Genomic DNA, 19195 nt, shown 5'->3' on the forward strand with positions numbered 1-19195 from the left:
ATTAGGAAGGAAGAGAACGTTCTGGGGTTTTGTTAAGAAAAGGGTGATAGATTAAGATAGCATCAGTTATGATGATTATTCCTTCCTCTTTTTCTTTACATATAAAAATAAGGCTCATATCAATGTTGTCAATGACTTCTCATTATTAATTATCAGTAGAAATGCTACAGTTATTAAGTAACTTCTACTACAGGAAAACCTCAGTTTCAATATGCTGAGATTCTGCCCCACTTTTCCCCTTATTCAAATCATATGGAAGAGAAATGTATGTTTTCTTTAAAAAGACTAGATTTCTCCACAGGTAAAACCAGGTCTAAATCCTAGCTTTGGCAGCTCTCACAGGTGATAGCAAATTTATTTTTTTTTCTACTTTGGAATAACTTATTGTCTCAAATAACACCTTCTAATTCTGTCACAAAGCATTTACTATTTTAGAGTCCTTCCCTACACTTTATGTTTCAGATCCTGGATGCTGTGGCATAAAAAGGAGAAAAAATAAAAAGAACTTCTCCCCACATATTAAAAACAAGTTTTCAAATACAAAATTAAATAAGGAAAAACACACACATATGTTTACTCTATACCAATATCGCAAGCTTATATCAGTACATTATGTTAGTTGTCGTATAGTTTTGCATAGGCTACTAGCTGATGTTGGTGTTATACTGTGAATTTGTAATTCCACTAGAAAATATAAGGTCTCTAAGTGGTATTACAAGTGCAGTAACTAGAAAAATCCTTCTGATAGCTAGCAATTTTTTTCTGCCCTCTTTTCTGTGTGTCTGTCCATCCCTAGTATCCCTTCCCAAATTAGGCTAGCATGTGGCTACCATGTATCCCTTCTGTGAATAGAATTATATATTGTGTTCAAAATCTCTGATTAATCTGATTAAGCTAGTGAGTGACTAATCCTTTAATCTCCTTGAGAGCACTGTTATGTCTGCTGTGTGTCAGATTTGTAACCAGTAATCAGTTAAGTAAACGCTAAAAGTTAAGCAAAAACTATTTTGAACCCACTTTAGCATCTGCTTTTGGTTAGTGACCTTTATATTTAAAACTGTATGGAGAACACAAGTGAAAATAAGAAATTGCCCGTGGTGGCAACTTTGCGGCTGCAAGCATGTCAGTCACCAAGGGCCGACTTGTTACTGCTCCCCTCTTCTTTAGTGATTTAATTACAAATGAACAGGTAAGTTCCCCTTTGCTTTGTTTCTTACACTCTGGAAAGCAAATACAAAACATGCTTTCTGTGTGTTTATAATTTAGAAAGAAAGTTCTGTTGCCAGTTCATTTCCAACATTTTGCTTTACCCTTTCTTTTCGTCAGAGTCAGAAATCATTGCACAACCTTCACCTGAGCAAACACAGACACATTAGAAAAGCTGCACTAAAAAAAAATATATTGTTTTACCTTTAATAAAAGGGGACTGCGTGGAAGGAGATTTGGGGCAAGGGAAGGAAAATGTGCAATCTTTGTAGAAAAAAAAATGTGTAGACCTATTCCTGGCAGATGTAAAAGCATCAAGTCAATATGGTAACAAGGGTCAATATGCCCTCAGGCAAGATATGACTACGACAATGCTGAATGCATGTGTAAATTTACCACTGCAACTAGCTGCCTAGGAACAAAATAAATTCAAAGCAACCATGCAGAGAGGAGTAAATCTCGAACCTGGTATCCGGCTCACAGAGGTGGCCCAGGACAGCAGGAGATATTCAGAGGGGCCAGTGGGAATACCTCCAGAGAAGCTGGCCCTTAGCACTATCCTTCCTGCTGTCATCCATGCGGCCTCACATTCCCCACAATAGTACCCATGGGGGATGCACAAGGTATGTTCAGCCTGAGTTTCATGGGGAGCTACTCATCTCAAAACTGGCTTTTCCTGGTATTTCATATTTGCAAATTATTTCATCCAGTCCACGCTTTACTCCCAGACAAGCCACCTGTGTGAACAGGGGGGATGCTCCTGTGTCACGGAGGGAGAAGAACGTTTCCTGAATGGCTCGCTTCAGGCATTTTCTTTGGGGAGGGCAGCACTGATGGGCAACTGAGGGCTGGCAGAGTAAAACTTGGGGTGAAATGACCATGTTTGCTCACTTTGTATGGGATATCAGCCAGACCTGTGCAAAACTCAAAAGGTTGCAGAAACACCATAGATTTCTATAAACCCATCTACAAACCCATCTGTATAGTGACTTTTCAAGGAAACCTTGGATAAAGAACATCCATTAATTATATTCACGCACAAACAAAACATTGTAGCAGTAGAGGTCTTTTATCTTTTTTTTTTTTTGTTTTAGGAATATCTTTAAATGTGTTGATTTTACCTTGACAAAAAAGAAAGTGAATCAGGCAGACATAAGAAATATCTAAGTAGCAAGGAATATGAGCACAATAGATTTTAGGCCAGATTCCTCTTTGGATGCACAGGCTGGTCTCCCACAGATTTCTATGACAGCCACATTGACAGCAGTGGGAATCAGGAGTACTCATCCAAGGGCATAATTTGGCCCATAATGTATGAGGTTTGTCCAGCTTGTGAAAGCAGCAAGCAGTGTGTTACAAACACTGCCTCTGTGCAGCTTACTGGGGTTTTAAATCCTCAGTGGCATTTTCTGTGCCTCTAAAATGCATTTGATAAAAATAGCAGAGGCTGCTTGAATCAATACCTGTTGAAAGAACAGACCTGCTAAAAAAATTAAAATTTGTTGCAACAAGGTTATCCATTTAACAGGTTTCTACTTGAATAACCAAACAATCCTCATTTTATAGCCTAGCTAAAGCCACGGTGCATCCACTGGAGAAACTCTGATATTTTCGATCCTTGTTTCTTAAGCCTGTCTTTGCAAATGTTTTCTACCCCTGCTCGCAGCAATTTCTTTTCACCCGGACAATGGTAATGGCTTGTGTAATTATGACTTTGTACATGAGCTGAACTCCCTGTGGATGTTTAGACTCTTATTATCTTTAACCTCATCCACCTCTGTCGGTGAACTCTCACCTCAATGGCTTGGCAGGGGGATCAGCTGGTGGCTGAGAGCAGGGTGGTTATGGGGGCCTGGCAGCTGGCGGGCAGTTCATTAACCCTTATGGGGTAAGGCTGTCAAGGAAGGCAAGGCAAGCAGAGGTCCTTCTCCCTGGTTCTGCCCAGCAGGGTGGTTATGGGGGCCTGGCAGCTGGCGGGCAGTTCATTAACCCTTATGGGGTAAGGCTGTCAAGGAAGGCAAGGCAAGCAGAGGTCCTTCTCCCTGGTTCTGCCCAGCTGACTGGCATCACTAGAAGCTGTTTGCAGTCACCTCTGAGAAGGCAGTCCACTCAAATGTGGGCTTAGAGGTCAAGTTCACCAGGTTGTGGTTTTGCTTTGCTAAGAGATCCCATGTACTGCTGGGGAGATTTTGACAAGTTGTTTGTTGGTTTTTGTTTTTAAAGAAGTTTGCTATTCTTTTTTGATTGTTATTATTTTGCAGCTTCCATAAGATTAATTCCCACTCTTTTCCTTGCCCAGATGCACTGAATTCAAGGAGCTCTTGCTAAACTGTTCACCCAGAATGCTATTTGCCTTCTGCTTCTCCCCCTTCTTTTCCTCACACATCCCTTCAACCTGTACCATTAAGTGTAGTGGTAGAAGAAAACAACATCCCCATAGGGCAGAGGTAAGGCTTCCTTCTGGCTAAAAATATGGTTTGGGAAACTGGTGAACTCAGCACAGCCTGGTCCTTTAACAGGGAAAAGGGTTGTCACCAGGAGGGACTGACCCTCTGGCCTGAGCTGGCTGAACGGAAAAATCGATGAGAAAAGACAGGTCTGGGTCTAAGTAAAACATTGTTTAAAGATATTAAATGAAAACCCATGGAAAAAATTTCAAGGCCTGCTGAAGCTTTTTGCTTGACAGTTATATGCATAATTTCATTCTGAGGTTCTTCAATCCTTTCAAAAGATTTTTCCCCTTTTACAGCCAAATCACCCATTATATGAAAAAAAATCAAAGTAGAAATGTTACAGTGAGTTTTCTGAAATCTTCTAATCCCCCACATCTTCCAAACAACTAAACAGGAGTCACCAAATTCCACCTAGCACCACAAATCATTTCAGTCCACCCAAAACAACCTGCTTTGCTTATTCACTCTCCACAGAGAAGTGACTGGTTCTGCCATGAGCCAAGTAGAAGGTGGGGGGGACCCCTCTGGGACGCTTCCCTGGACACCAGCAGCACCTGGACCTTGCTGCTGGAGCCAGGTCTCCTGCTGCTCTATCACAACCATGCCCCAGGATGGGCAAGGTCTCTTAGTTCATTCCTTTTTGTTCTCCTCCTCCAGGGAAGTGACTTCTGCCCTTGGCAGGGCGCACCTTCAGCATCAGCACATACCTGGGGGTACCAGCAACAGCCTGCAGGCTTGGCAGTACCTTGAGAAGAGAGTGAAAAAAAAGGGCAAGGAAAAACAATGACAAACAGGGGCTCATTGCTGGATATGATTGAACTTAATATTACTTACCTCAGAAATTGAACAACCACAGGAGGTGTGATAAACCATCTGTAAAATTTTTGAGAACTAATTTGAGATCTCAGTCCAATTTCTTCTGGCCATATTAAACGCTGTGCTAAGTGGAGACTTTCTTGCACAGGAAAAAAGCACCAAGACTGAAACATGGGATTTTGGTTAACAGGAACCCAGACTGCTAAGATCCAACTGTTGGCTGAGACCATTTCTGGTCCCCTTGAACTGTCGGCATTCTTTAGTCACAATGTATTTGCTGGTGTGTTTCAACTCTCATCAACAATTCTGTATTAGTGTGCCAGTTCTAATACACACCCTTTTCCCTGGAATTTCGAAATGTTCACTGAATGTTGATTTATAACACTCAACATATGTTACATGCATAGTATGTTAAGCGACCATTGGACTAAAACAGTGATTTAAGGGCAAAGATTTCACCAAGGTGTGTCCTCATCCATATAGGCAAGCAAGATCCAAAGTCAATAAAGAACTTGCTGGTTTTCCCTTTGGACATTGTTGAGCTTCGGATTTTGTGTATGCTGCCAGAAAATAAAATCAACAAAAGCAGTACAGCCTCCGTCATGTTTTCACACTGTTAAGGATATAAATGACCTCTCTGTATGAGAACCACATGTTAATAAATGTTTTTGTCCAAATAATAATGTCTAAGTATCTCCTTTTTTGTCCAAAGCAAAAACAATTCAACTACAGCAATAGCAAGAATGAAAGAAACAAAATGAAACTGTAATAACATTGACCCATTTGAGTATTACTAGTTGTATGAGAGAAAACCTCCTAGATCAATTAAAAAAACACACTTCAATGCCCCATACAAAACCAGGAAATCAGATTATGTCTAGCTCCCTTAATCTAGGGTCCAATTTACTTAAATTTTTTCACTATGAAATTTTTCACTGTTTTTCTTCTCCATCTGCTTTTATACAATTCCAACACTACACTGGACTCCTTTTATCCTCTTATTCAAGAATGAAGTATGCATACCGGTTTTACATGGATATGTAGAGATGGCTTGACAAACCATTTTGGGATGAACACAGATGCACTGTGTATAACATTCTTTATGGTGGAATTAATAGTCATGTCTTTAGATTTGCTTTACGCATCCCATTCTCTGATGAGATTAAATATCCATCACTGGTGCAGTAAAGCTGGTACATTTCCTATGACAGAACTTCCACTTTAATTGCCAGAAAAGTCTGTGGCTGCATTTCTCAGAGCTTCTCACCCCAGCAGGATCTTCCTTTTGAAACACTCATCATTTCCACCTGCCTTTCCTCTTCAGAGTTAGCAGCTGTGGTTCTTCTGTACTGAACACTAGTTGGGTACAAGAGCACTCAGGGGCAAGCAATAACTGCAATAGCTAGTGCTGATACGTGGTGTCCATATGGACAGTATAACTTAACGTTAAGGCCTTTCTTTACTGAGTTTGATCCTGGCCCCATGAGTCAAACTCTAACTGTCAGGGGACTTGTTGTAAGTAATGGTCATTTGTGTTTCATAATTATCTTGAATAAATACAATTAGTTCCACATTCTGCTGTTTTCTTCCTAAGGCAACTGTAAACATTCTGTACTATTCTAGCAAATGGCTTTTGGCAATCATTAAAAAAAACAAAACCCAAAGCAAAATGGTTCTCAGTGGATCCTTTTAATTTATTCTAAGGAGCATGCCCAGAGGAGTAATGAGACCTACTAGACAGTAATGGCAAAGGGATATTATCTTTCACTTAGTTAACCATCGTAACCCACTTTGAAGTATCTCCAATCACAGTCCTCATGTGGTTAAATTAGAACATAGACTCAAGAGTTTTCACTTCAGGGTTTCTCCCATAAACCAACCTAATGTATTTGGTATAGAAATAATGTAGGCATCTGACTTCCATTCTCCCATTAAAAAGAATATCCAACAAAGATGGCCAAAAGTGTTACTAAAATGAAAAAGGATTGTAGAAATTTTTGACAGCATCAGGCATGCAAAAATCTTTTCTTTTCTCAAGGTCACTGATCCTTTGTAACTTTTGGGCACTGGTCAATTTACTTGTCCTCTCTGTGCCCCATTTGTTCTGCCTGTGACACAGGGACAGGCAGCATTCGCTCATTTTTGTAATTCTCTTTAGATTTAGAGCACTGCAAATTCATAATAATACCATCCCCTATATAACAGTGGCACCAGGTTTACATACAGTTAAGATGATAGAATAATTTTTCCTCAAGATAATGGACTCCATGGTATCCTGGGCTGCATTAAAAGGAGTGTGGCCAGCAGGTTGAGGGAGGTTATCGTCCCCTTCTACTCTGCCCTGGTGAGACCACATTTGGAGTACTGCGTCCAGTTCTGGGCCCCCCAGTTTAAGAAGGATGCGGAACTGTTTGAGCAAGTCCAGTGGAGAGCTACGAAGATGATCAGGGGACTGGAGCATCTCCCTTATGAGGAAAGGCTGAGAGACTTGGGTTTGTTTAGCCTGGAGGAGAGAAGACTGAGGGGGGATCTTATCAATGCTTATAAGTATCTTAAGGGAGGGTATCAGGATGATGGAACTAGGCTCTTTTCAATAGCGCCCAATGACAGGCCAAGGGGCAATGGGCACAAGCTGAAACACAGGAAGTTCCACTTAAATATGAGAAAAAAACTTCTTTGCTGTGAGGGTGACAGAGCAGTGGCACAGGCTGCCCAGGGAGGCTGTGGAGTCTCCTTCCCTGGAGACATTCAAAACCCGCCTGGACGCGTTCCTGTGCCCCCTGCTCTGGGTGTGCCTGCTCAAGCAGGGGGGTTGGACAAGATGATCTCCAGAGGTCCCTTCCAACCCCTACCATTCTGTGACTCTGTGACTCCTTTTTTAAGATTGCCCATTAGGAAAACAGAAAATCAGTAGTCCCAAACCATTAAAAGTGAAAAAACCTTGCAAAAAAGCTTGTTGAATGAGGAGGAAGAAGCACTGCATTCCTTGTTCTAGTAAGCAGGCAGTTAAAACCGTGAGGAAAGTGTCAATTGGTAAAATTAGCTAAAAAGTTACTCTGAATTTTTGCCCTACATTTGGACTATCAAAACTGAGGCAAACTTTTCAAAGCAAATTGCTGAGGATTGCCAAGTTAACAAGCTGTTCTGTGCTGCAAGGGACATATTTATGGACATACTTTCAACAAGACGTACCTAGTGCTACCAAGCTGTGCTGTACTAAAGAGCAGTAAGTATCAGATAAACTGATTTTTTTTAATAAAGGATTTCACACATGAAAATGATTAAACATAGCTCAAATATTTAGAAGTGTACTAACTAGCCCTCCCCCCAAACCCACTCCTCTTTTCTGCTACAATAGTGTATAAACAAAGTAAGAAAAGCCAGGAAATTCAAAGATAAGAAGGTTAATATACAGAATTTTATAATCTATGCACTTGTGAAGAAGACACTGTGAAGTTAATTATGGATGAGTACTAGATCTTCAGTAGTAATTCTTATTTTAGCAGGGTTGTGTGTAGCATCTTTAATGACATTTCAGAGTATACCTTTTGAATCTATCAGTTTCTTGTTCCTTAAGGGCTGTGTTTTTAAATTTTTTCGCAACCTTTTCTCAGGAAAAACACTCTTAAAACTAATCCTAGCCTACAAGACAAAAAAGCTAATATAGCAAGCAAGAATACCTACGCAAAGGTCTTACTTCTGGTCACTTTTTATGAGAAGCAGGGATTTTCATGGTGATTCTCTTAAAAAATCAACCTTAACCACTTGTATGCGATGGGCCAAATACACTGAATTTCTCTGTAAGTTCCTACCAAGGCAAATGCTATCTCCAGACACAAGATTGTTTTACACACCCAGGTTCCTTTGTGGCTCCTAGCCCTCTGGAAGAGTACAGTGATATGGTTTACTTCAACTCCTCTTCACAGAAGAGTAAAGTACTGAATATGCATAGCTTTTCCATTACTGTGGGCTACGAACATGCACATGGAGAGTACCCATTGCTGGGAGGACACAGGGTATCCAGCCATCATATATGTAAGCCCACCAGTGGTGTTAAAAACCTGCCAGAGAAAGCCTACCTGGTCCCTAAACAAAGCCAGATTTAACTCAAGCGATCATTTGCCTTCAACCTCATTTGTGCTCCCTGATCCAAATTAGAAATGGTGCTGTGAATAGGCAAGGATTCACATCCATGAAGTTGTTTCAAAGCTGGCTGGGCACTCTGGGTCTACTTATACATTTAGAAATGCTGTGAGCTTACATGGTATATGTGAGATCAAAATCTTTCCTAGGATATTTTTCTGTCTTAGAAGAGACCTATTTTCTGGTGTGGTGCTTCCCTGAGAGTCTTGCAATATCCTCCACTAAAGTGCAGGAGCTCAAGATGAAGCTTATTCCAGTCAGAACCAGAATGTCACTCACCAGGATGTAACAACAAGATTTTAAAAAATGTTATGAGTAATTTCATTTTTTCCTATAGCCTCTTTATTTCTTGTAACCTTATTCATGTTTCCAGGTAGCTGCCATCTCCCAAGTAATTTGTACATTGGAAACGTCATATAGAACATATATATGCATCATCACTTATCCTGTTTATCACATGAAGTAATTGTATCCAGTACACCTTTTTTAATACTTCTGAAAGAAATATACCCATTAAAATGTTCTGTTTTTCTAACAAACATGAGGTTTACCTTCTGTTATTTTAAACCACAAAGCTCCTAATGGCTTGAATAGGGGCAAAAAAAAAGGAGTTTGAAATACAAGAGAACAAGTAACACAATTTAATCTAAATAAGTAATCTGCATGCAGCAGAAAAAAATGGAATGCTGCAGAATGTTTTCTCACTTTCCTTCTGGACTCCTACTGTTGTTAAAAAATGTTTTAATATATACCTTTAAGAATAGCCTTAATGTAGGGGGCTTTTGGGGAGGTACCTTGATTTACCTGTATCACACCTAACAATTTCCCTTATGGAATATCTGAAAATACATTCATTCCAGTGCCTGTAAGTCAGATTTCTTCTTTTTAAGTGTGAACTCGAGTTTCGGAGGATTTTTTTCCTCCTAGTTTTGGTAAGAGATATTTAAGCAGAAAGAGCAGCTTGTTTCCTTGACAGCAGAGAACCAACTGTTTTGGTTTTCTTTGTTCCATGTCTGTTCAACATACTGTATCCATAGAAATAGCTGCTGTCCCAGAAGTTCAAGCATTTTGTATTATATATACCCAAAGACTGGGCTAATGCTACCTTAACTTTGCAGAGTTTCTATCATAAAATTTCACAAATGGAAAAAAAAAGAATGTAAAGGTTCCCAAGGCAACGCTGTACATTCTGTATGTTTTCTAATTTATATTTAACATTTAAAAAAAATCAATATTAAGCTACACATTTAAGAAATAATGGCAAATGTAATGCGTTGCTTATAAGCCACATTACAAAGGGAACGGCTTCTTTTGCTTTTGCCATTTTTGTATCACATAATGTGATGAACTGGTTGGTTGTGCTGAGTGTGCTAGTTTGAGTAGACCTAATACTTTACCAAATATTTCCTTATATTTCAGAAGTGAAGTAATGTAAAAACAGGTAGTCTAGGTTTTATGTTTGAGATCCAGGGTCTCACTTCTAAGACACATATGCAGCTGATGAGCAGTACCTGCAAGCAATCCACTCTCTCACCTCCCTCAGGCCTCCCACCTTAGCCTCATGCACCACCCAACTCTACTTCTGCACAACAGATGCCAAGTAAATTGCAGCTTTTTGCAGTCTGTGAGATGAGGGGACAGATATTTTGAGGATGAAGGTTGGAAAGGTCTTAGCTAAGGCAAGCGTGAGAGTCTTGGGCTCCATGTTCTCCTCCAACATGCCATTTTACAAAGATGCTTCCCACCACCTGAAAAGTCTGTGGAGGGGAAGGATGACTTCCCAGAGAGCTATGAAACAATGAGAAGGAATATGACAGTGAGGTTATAACTGAAATAGATTTGTAACTTTTGCGTCAATATCCTTTGCGTGTGGTTTTTTACAAAACACTGGGCGTGCATGCAGACACCACAAAAGCAGTTCTTACCCTCTTGACGAACAAACCACCCTTCAAGTTTCAGGATTTAGAGAATGCCCTGACACGAGCACCCAGGGTGCTCGATGCTGCCTGGTGTACGGAAAGGGGCTTAATTAAATCATAAATCACACAATTCCAGGATGAGGCCTAATTGCTATTTGACTCAGGACAGACTTATTTTTCTTTTTTCTCCAGAAAACAAGTCATCACCCAGCACTGTGCTACCCGGCTTAGAGTGGCTTTCTGGTGATCCTCGGGTGTAGAAGCAAGGAGTGGGATCCGCAGTGGGGCCGGCTGTGCCGTGGGAAGTGTGAACCCCTGTGCATGCCTGGCCTTCCTGGGCCATGGAATATTGATGAACTGTGAAAAAAAGCAGCAAAGCTTGTTCCTGTGATTTGCTGTGCCTGCTAGCTCTGTCTCTCTGTATATATGTATATATGTGTGCGTGTGTGCTAGTGTGGGTGTAAGTACATATTCTCAAAACATAAATAAATATAAATAAGGACGCACACACATTTCTGCACAAATATTTATACAGATAAAAAAGCCAGGAAGGGAAACTCTGATGAATTAGCAGCATTTTTGCTCAAAGAACTCACTGCGCAGGGAAGAAAACGTACTGGCAATGGGTTTTTTTTGCCCAACCATCAGCTCAGCAACTTCACAGAACCTGATTTCCAATATGGCCTTCATACAATTGCTTTTATCACTTTCTCTCGTTGTGTCCTTATGTACAAGGGTAAAGACTATTCTACTGCATCCAAGTACAGTGTGCTAAAGGGAGGGTTAGCAGTGGGGAGCCGTGCCTGTGCCACTGTCCTTTGCCTGTTCCTGATTCCATGGCCTGAGGCAATGGTTTGCATTTTTAGGACAACAGCCGGCTATCTGCAAGCAGGAGACCACTCGTCAGGCTTCATTACTGCACACAAAATGACACTAGTGAGCCTGTGGTCACAACTGTGCTTATGGTGCGCTGAAAAGCCATTACATCTCATTGCAACAAAAAAATTGCACGGATGTACAGGCTGACCAGCCCCATAAATTGCCAAAATCCTGACAGGTCAGCTTATTTATGCAATGTAGTACCTGCGGTACAATTTCTGAATAGCAGCTATAGTAAGGGACTCGGAACTAAGGAACCTTTTCGTCAAAGGTGTTTTGTTTTAGTAGGCAATGCTCTTGTTTTCTTTATTGGGTACTGAGAAAATAAAGAATTTAATTCTGCTGCATGCTTGCAGCATTAGGCATGGTCAGCTGAAGTGTCTTCCCCTTCTCTGCATTAATAACTCTAAAAGCATAGTTAAAATCTAATGACCAGCATTAATGGATTTTCATGTTTGATAATGTTATTTTTCATTGTTCAAATTTTTGGCATTATACAGATCACATTGACATATCTGATATATAGCATTTTAACTTAACCATAAGTGAACTGGCTTCTGCTATAATTGCAGGCATTATTATTTGTTTAAGTCGGATAATGACTATATTTAATAATCTTGCATGTAAAGGGTAAAACTCAAAGAGACAAAAAAATGCAGCCATTAGGATTCTGGAACATTCCCTTCTGGAGGAAATTAATATCATAATGTGGCTAGCATTTATTTATTTTACATATAATTGGCACTCATTGGCAAGTGCTGTGAACAAAAGAACTGTGGGTCAAAATCTGATTCTCTGTGCAGGCGTATGTATACGTATAAAGAGAGGGAGAGAAAAATTTTATCCTGGGGAAGTGAGATACATAGAAAGAGGGACTGTCTTTTCTGAGTTCAGATGCTATAGCTGGGGAATGCAGAGGCTTCCAGGCCCACGGTGGCTTTCTCAAGTTATCCTGTTTCACTAGCATTATTTGGCAATTACAGCTATAACAGTGTTAAATAACTTGGTATCTTTGACAGAGTTGTGTCAGCGCATGAACTTTGTAACTGAGATCAGCATCAGGATGTTTCTTTTTTAATAAAACTATTGCTAAACCCATCAAATATTAACATGGATTTTCCTTTCCTCAAAAAAAAAAGTCCCTTTTCATATTCTAGGATACAAATGCTCACAAAGACACATTTAATGGAAGGTTATTGTGATGGGGAGAAACTCATTATTGTTGACAAAAGTCCTAACTGTTTCTTCCAAGGAGGGGTGTTAACTATAGGTCTTGCACCCAACTTAGTGGGCAGCACAGCTCTGTAAAGCACATACTTCTATTGCAACACCACCAGGCCTTCCAGCTTAGCTCTTCACTTTCCTCTAATGTAAAGCGCATTTGGTATGTTAAAATGTGGGGGAGGGGAGTTCTCTGCAGAAAATACTTCAGGGGACTCAGCCATGTGGATTGAACTTTACCTGGAAGCTGCATTAAACTTTTCCAAGGCCTCTGGGGTTCAAAAAATGTAGGATGCTGTCACATTGATTAAATATCTGGGTCTTGACAGAAGGTCCATCAGCTGTAACTTTGAAGGCCACAGATACAATGATGGAAGTATAAAAGCAGCCCACGGATCTGTGAATGGCAATGCATTACTTTAAAAAGATTGATATATTGTCACAGTAACACCTACCAGTAAGAGGAACTAATCTGCCAGAGGTTTTTCAGCATTCAGTTATCGAGTTGCTCTTATAGTGACTCTTGCCACTGATACTGAGTTATGTGGCTATAGGCATCCTGTAATGTGCTTCTTCCCAGCACATACAGAGCAATGTATAGGTAATTGCTTTCAGCAGTTCACACTGGTGTCAATAAGTGGAAATTTTATTGAAAACTACAGGGTTGCTATGGTTGCATCCAAAATTAGGGACAGAGACTCCATGAACTGGGTGCTAAGGAAGGCCTTAGAATTAATTCCAGTGTCACTTTTGTCTTGATTACTTAAGCATGACCTCTTATAAATAAATACCATATTCTCTAGAAATAAAGCTGGGGTATAGCATAGTCCAATAGTTAGAAAAACTCGACTGATCACCTGAGAACTACACTTCTATGACTTGTATTGGACTGGGCTCACCAACTGACTTTGGGGAGGTAGAGAGTTTTGAGGGTTTTTTTTCCCCATTTACAAAAGGAAACTTATTTTGTATCTGACTTTGCCCTGGAAAGTTGCTGGAGGCTGAGTTGTTTCCTAAGAATGACACTATACAAGTCTCTTGGCATGATCAGGGGGGCATGTGCATTCCTGGTTAAAAAGGTTTTCACGAGCAAGCTGAAGAACCTTGACCCCTGGTTAAGATGCAGTAACAGAACAGGTACCTGGTGCTAACCAGCAGTGCTATGAAGGAGCCAGTAAGTTACTCTGTGATTCTGCACAAGCCATCTCTGTGGTACCTCATTTTCAACAGAGATGTGAGCTGATCCATTTCCCTTACATCATGCCTGATAAGCACAAGCGCAGTCCCTTTTGATATCTCCACTGGCAAGGCGGGGGGAGTTAACCACTGGGCAGAAACAGCTTTACATACAAGGCTAACAGGAGACAGGGACTGGCTTGGTCACAGCACCAGAGTGCTTTATAGTCTAATTACCGTTTTAATTAATTCCAGCTGTTTAAACATAGACCTAATTCAGTGAAAAGTACCTCAGAAAAACGCAGGTATACAGACTGTAGCCTATTAGCCTCATCAGTTCCGAAGAGGAAACCTGTCCTTTTATCCACTGTATGTTTAATAAAATCCAAGATAGCTGCTGGGCAGTACGATAACATCGTATCAATTAAGCAAAAGTAATATCAGCATTTGGTCTTTTGTTGTCATCACCTGTAGCACCTCCTGGAGCACAAGGTTCTGGAGCTTAAATGAAGGGACAAGAGTAACAAGTACTTACCGCTTGTATAGTGCTGCAGACTGCATGCTGAAGGTGCTGTCTATGTCTTACCTGAAAAGTGACTACAACATCCCAGTGCAGGAAGTGGCTTTCAAAGAGATAAGGGAAACAGAAGTAGAGAGCAAGTAATGTGTATTTGCATGCACTGAAAGCAATATTTCCTGGGCCTGCTGAATGTTGTTCCCAAGCATCTTCCAAAGGACCTGGTGCTCTAAAGCCAACTCAACTGCACGCAAGACCAGCAGTGACAGACAAGACTCCTTGCATAGCTTAGCACCATCAGTTAGATTACCTTCTGGCATTTGTACTATCTTCCTCACTTCATTGTAAAATGTATGTTGGGATATATTTTTATCTTCTTATGGCAAGGTTAAGTTGACCTATTCAATGCCCCAGTGATCAAGCACACGTGCACAAAGAGACATGATACCTTGCCTCCTGTGTTTCTAAAGTTGCTGAGCTACTGGGCCTCTGGAGCAACTGCAGTAAGGCCACCAGCTAAACTCCCTGTCTGTGCAATGGGGCGAGCATTGACATCCTAAGCAATGCCAGTGGGGGGGAAAAAAGCAGATTTGCAGAGGCTTGTGTGTGGTTATTAGTGCAATACTAACCCATGTGGTAATTAGTATAGGTAACACATCCAGGGCTCAGCAGGCCAGTCTCCAAGCTCAGTCACTGAATTATACCACCTCACATCAAGCCCCAGTCCCTCAAAAGCTAATTTGACAGCAGAGGAATAATGATCAATGTCATTTCACTTCCCTTTCACTTTGTAAACAAAGCACATCAGTTATGGTGTGTGATGGGAAGGATTCAGGATGTTTTCCCCATCAGAAATGCTGGTCACTAGAGCTGCCCTTCTCCCTAATTCCATGTAGTCATTCCTCTTCTAGAGCAGACACCCCTCAAGGCACTACATGCTAGAAGACAGCAATAGATAGTTCATGATGCCATGGCCTCATAGAGATTTCTGACAGTTGGTGTGGCTAGAAAATACCCAGAGGAAGAGAAACCAGATCCTGGAGCCTCGTACACTCCTTCCTCTCTTCCACTCCTACATCAAACCCTGAAACGTTTTCTGCAGCCAAAAGGTCTTCCTGAATATTTGGTTGTCATCAGTTCTTCACTCATCCATGTCCTCAAACTTTTTAATGCTGTAGGGATAAGAGATTGTTACACTACCTACAGAAAATGATGACATAATAGTGGTGCTGTAGAAAACTCTCAAATATACAGATATTTCAGTTTATTTTAAGTGTTCCATCTGGAATATCATAATGCACTATTTACTGCTGTTCCTATATTTAAAACTGATAGGCTACACTTATAGCAGCTGTTAAGATAATAACCAATGGGGGACAGACTGATATATAACTTAATATGCCAGCCTTTCAAAAGCTCTTAAAATAGTTCAAACCCATTTCAGCTTCAAGGTTTACATATGTGCAGCCTTACAATTTCCGGGGTGAAAATCCATTTTGATTTACCAAGCCTCTAAAACCCAAGGTATCACCCGAGACAGTCTGACCTAGGAATGCTGTGTTTGCCAAACACTGTGATGTGGTGCCTTTAAAATTCTAAGAAAACATGAGTTCTAGGTATGGTCTTTTCATCAGATGTAAAATTATTCCTTCTTTCCCTTTTTCCTTCTCCCCCTTTTAATTCTGAGTTGTTAGGCTTCACCACTGAGATTGATTTCTCACTCATGCTCGTACAGAAAACCTGCTGAAGTAGAGTCATCACAGAAATGCAGACCAAGACCCATGCTTTCCACCACAAAATGTATAATTCTTCATTCTTCACTCAGGCCACTAGTCTCCTCTTACAAACCAAACATGGGGCAAAACCATCATGCTGTTATGAACAAGATGAACATCAGGTTGGCATGTAGATATAGATTTCTTGCCCAGAAGACACCTGGAGTCATCTTTACCTCAGCTCCACACTACCAGGACCTCAGCAAATGTGCAGAACAGCACTAGGGAATCCACCACCACCTTTTTCCATGACAGCTGATACTCCAGAAAGAAGCATGAGGCTTTAAATGTTTGAAATGGAAATAGATGTGATCTTAGGTAAAATCTGTTTGGGTCAACTTTATTGTATCAGGCGGTTTTAAAGAACAAATTAGCAAAACACTGACTTACCACCACTGCCACCTGTGCTCCATGGCTTTGGCGTGGGCAGTGCTGTTTGGGTGCAGGGGTCTGATTACTTTGACTTTTGAATTCTCTCTCCTGGTTTCATGAGTACTCAGAAATACTCATGATGGGGAATTTAACCCATTACTGTATGATAAAGTGAAATGGAAAACTGCAGATGATCAGAGACTCAAAGGCAACAGTCTATCTTCACTTTCTTACCCCACAGCTCCCTCCTCTATCATTGCTCATCACTTGTTCATCTATCCATTTTCTTAATCTGATTTTCAGATGCTCCGGTTGCTGGTTTGCCCCTCTGGCTTGAACCGGAGCAGCCAACACCCGGCACTCAGAGTTTCTGATGAGATTGGCTTAAATGGAATTACATCTCTGGCGATGAAATTGAGAGCAGATTTTTCAGCCCCTTCTCTCTCACACCCTCTTTTTCTCACCACTCATCCTCCTCCTGCTTTAGGGTGCTTTAATGTGGTAAGGTGCTATACACAGTTAGTTGAAGCTGCTGTTTTAGAATTGTTAGTGAGAGCTAGCTAACACATGTGCACAGTGTGTACATATTTTATTATTACCTTTCTAGCACAGTCAAGACTGTCAAGGGAAGTATGGCTTTATTTTACTGTTATTTATTTACTGTTTTGGTTATATTTAATGTTTTACACCTCAGGAATGTTTTATAAGTAGGGCATAAGTTGTAGGAGCAATTGAATTTGAATCAGATACACAGTCTAATTCCAAGTCCCCTATTAACTTTTTCATCTCCCTGCAGAAGTTGTTTCTGTCCATATTTTTATTTCAGCTGGGCTGAGTGGGAGAAAGAACTCTAAGGGAGGTCTTAGCAGATGGTTGTCACAAACTGCATACGGCAATTGAGAATTAGTGTGCAAGCATATGCAACCTGGTACAGTATGAAACATTCCAGCATATGAACACTGAAGTAAATCAAGCTTGGACAGGATTTTTTTTTTTATTATGAAAATTAGAATTTAGTTTCTCTTTTCATCTGCACATATGGATCTCAGGGTTTCGCAACATATGGGGTCAAACTCTGGACTTAAGCATGACTCCTTGGAAAACTAGGTAGTTAAACTTAGTGCGAATTTGGTTCACTAAGTTTAATGTAAAATTAAAAAATGCACAAATACAAACACAACCATTTTTTATATATATATGTATGCAGATACATGTATATATAAAACACCTAATTTTATCTTCATCATTCCCCCTGCTCCACATACTCTTTAAATAATCTGTGAAAGAAACCTAGTGAAGAAAAGAATGGAGAAGAAAGGTGGTTAGGAAAATTGTAACTGGGTACATATGTTGTTGGGTTTTTTTTCCCTTTAGAGAAGCAGCACCTTTTCTGGAAAACCTGACTAGAACAGGAAAAATATCAAGTGGGGGAGCAAACACCCTTTTGTAGGTCATGCTTTAAACAAGCAGGAGGAAGGTTTTTGATACTCTGCCTTGAGATACGACAATGTTTGAGCAGGTCTCTGGCTGAGCAGGGGTTCAGGTAGCATCTGTTCCCCTGTGCCCTGCTTTACAGGCTGCAGGGGTGACGGTGATCCAGGCCGGTGCCACACACCTCCCCTCGCCTCCCTCCTTTCTGTCTTCTCTGTGCTCAGGGTGCAGAGCAAGGGAGCAGGGGACAGATTTCAGGAGTGGGTTTTGCTTTGAGGGAGGCTCCTGAAAAATACGCCTCAATGCTTTCTTAACCTTCCCACTTGCCCTTCTCGCTAAGTTATGGCGGAAAACCAGAACTGAAATGGAGAGAGGGGAAAGAATGCAAATACTGGCACACAAGGAAATGCTGAATTACATATTGGTTGACCAAAACACAAATCAACTCAAAACTACAGGAGTCCACCAACATGCACATAAATCATTTATAACGATAATCCAAGGCTAGGTCCAAATCTCATTAAAGTATATGAATCCTTAATCTATTTTGGCAAAAAAGAGCCAATACACATTTTTTCTTTTTATCATAAATTACAGTTCTGTGGCACTGTGCAAATATTACCAAGCTGTAAGACAGCTGTGCTCCATTAAAATGTGTAATGGTCGCTGATTTCTTACAGCACATGGTCATCAGGCTGAATCTACAGCCAGTAATTAGGAAGATGAAATGTTTAATTGTGCCTTAATTTTGATAAAATTTATCTGTCACACATCCCGTAGTCAAGCAGTATGCTCACAAATCAATGTCATCAGGCCCGAGCAAGAACTGAAGCACCACACTCTTGTTTCTGACAGATTCATTTGAATATCAAACTGCTCCGGATGAGCCACCAGACTAGCAAAACAAGTAAAAACTTTCCCGATGAACATGGATCCTGTGGCATATGTCTCACCACCTAGGCTAAAAGACACAGAGGTCAAAGCAAAAGGCAGGTAGCTGCCTTTTGCCTCTCACTCAGCAAGTACCCTGGGCACAGAAGCCCACCTAAAAATTTTTAACAGGCCAAAAAACTTCTTACTGACTACTTAATCAAGCCTCAAGGGTTGGGAGGCAGTGGTGTCAGGCAGTGGTTTTCGTTCCATATTTCCCCCCTTTCTTATTTGTTCTCCTGCTGAAAAACCATGTGAGGCAAAGCCACTGTCCATTGTGTAGGCGAGAGGCAATCACTCACTTCCCTGCTGGCAGTACAGCAGTGCACATTACAGCAACCAGTCATGTGCAGATTA

General features: G+C 40.8%; 1 long non-coding RNA gene across 1 annotated transcript; it reads left to right on the forward strand.

Annotated features, from left to right (window-relative positions):
* Positions 1 to 1581: 1581 nt before the first annotated feature.
* LOC142053954 (uncharacterized) lies at positions 1582 to 5121 on the forward strand. Its single transcript, XR_012659391.1, has 3 exons — positions 1582 to 1829; positions 3506 to 3653; positions 4317 to 5121. It is a non-coding gene; the product is annotated as an uncharacterized LOC142053954 (long non-coding RNA).
* Positions 5122 to 19195: the final 14074 nt, after the last annotated feature.

Source organism: Phalacrocorax aristotelis, chromosome 2 (genome assembly GCF_949628215.1).
Source record: "Phalacrocorax aristotelis chromosome 2, bGulAri2.1, whole genome shotgun sequence".
NCBI classification, from domain to species: Eukaryota; Metazoa; Chordata; class Aves; order Suliformes; family Phalacrocoracidae; genus Phalacrocorax; species Phalacrocorax aristotelis.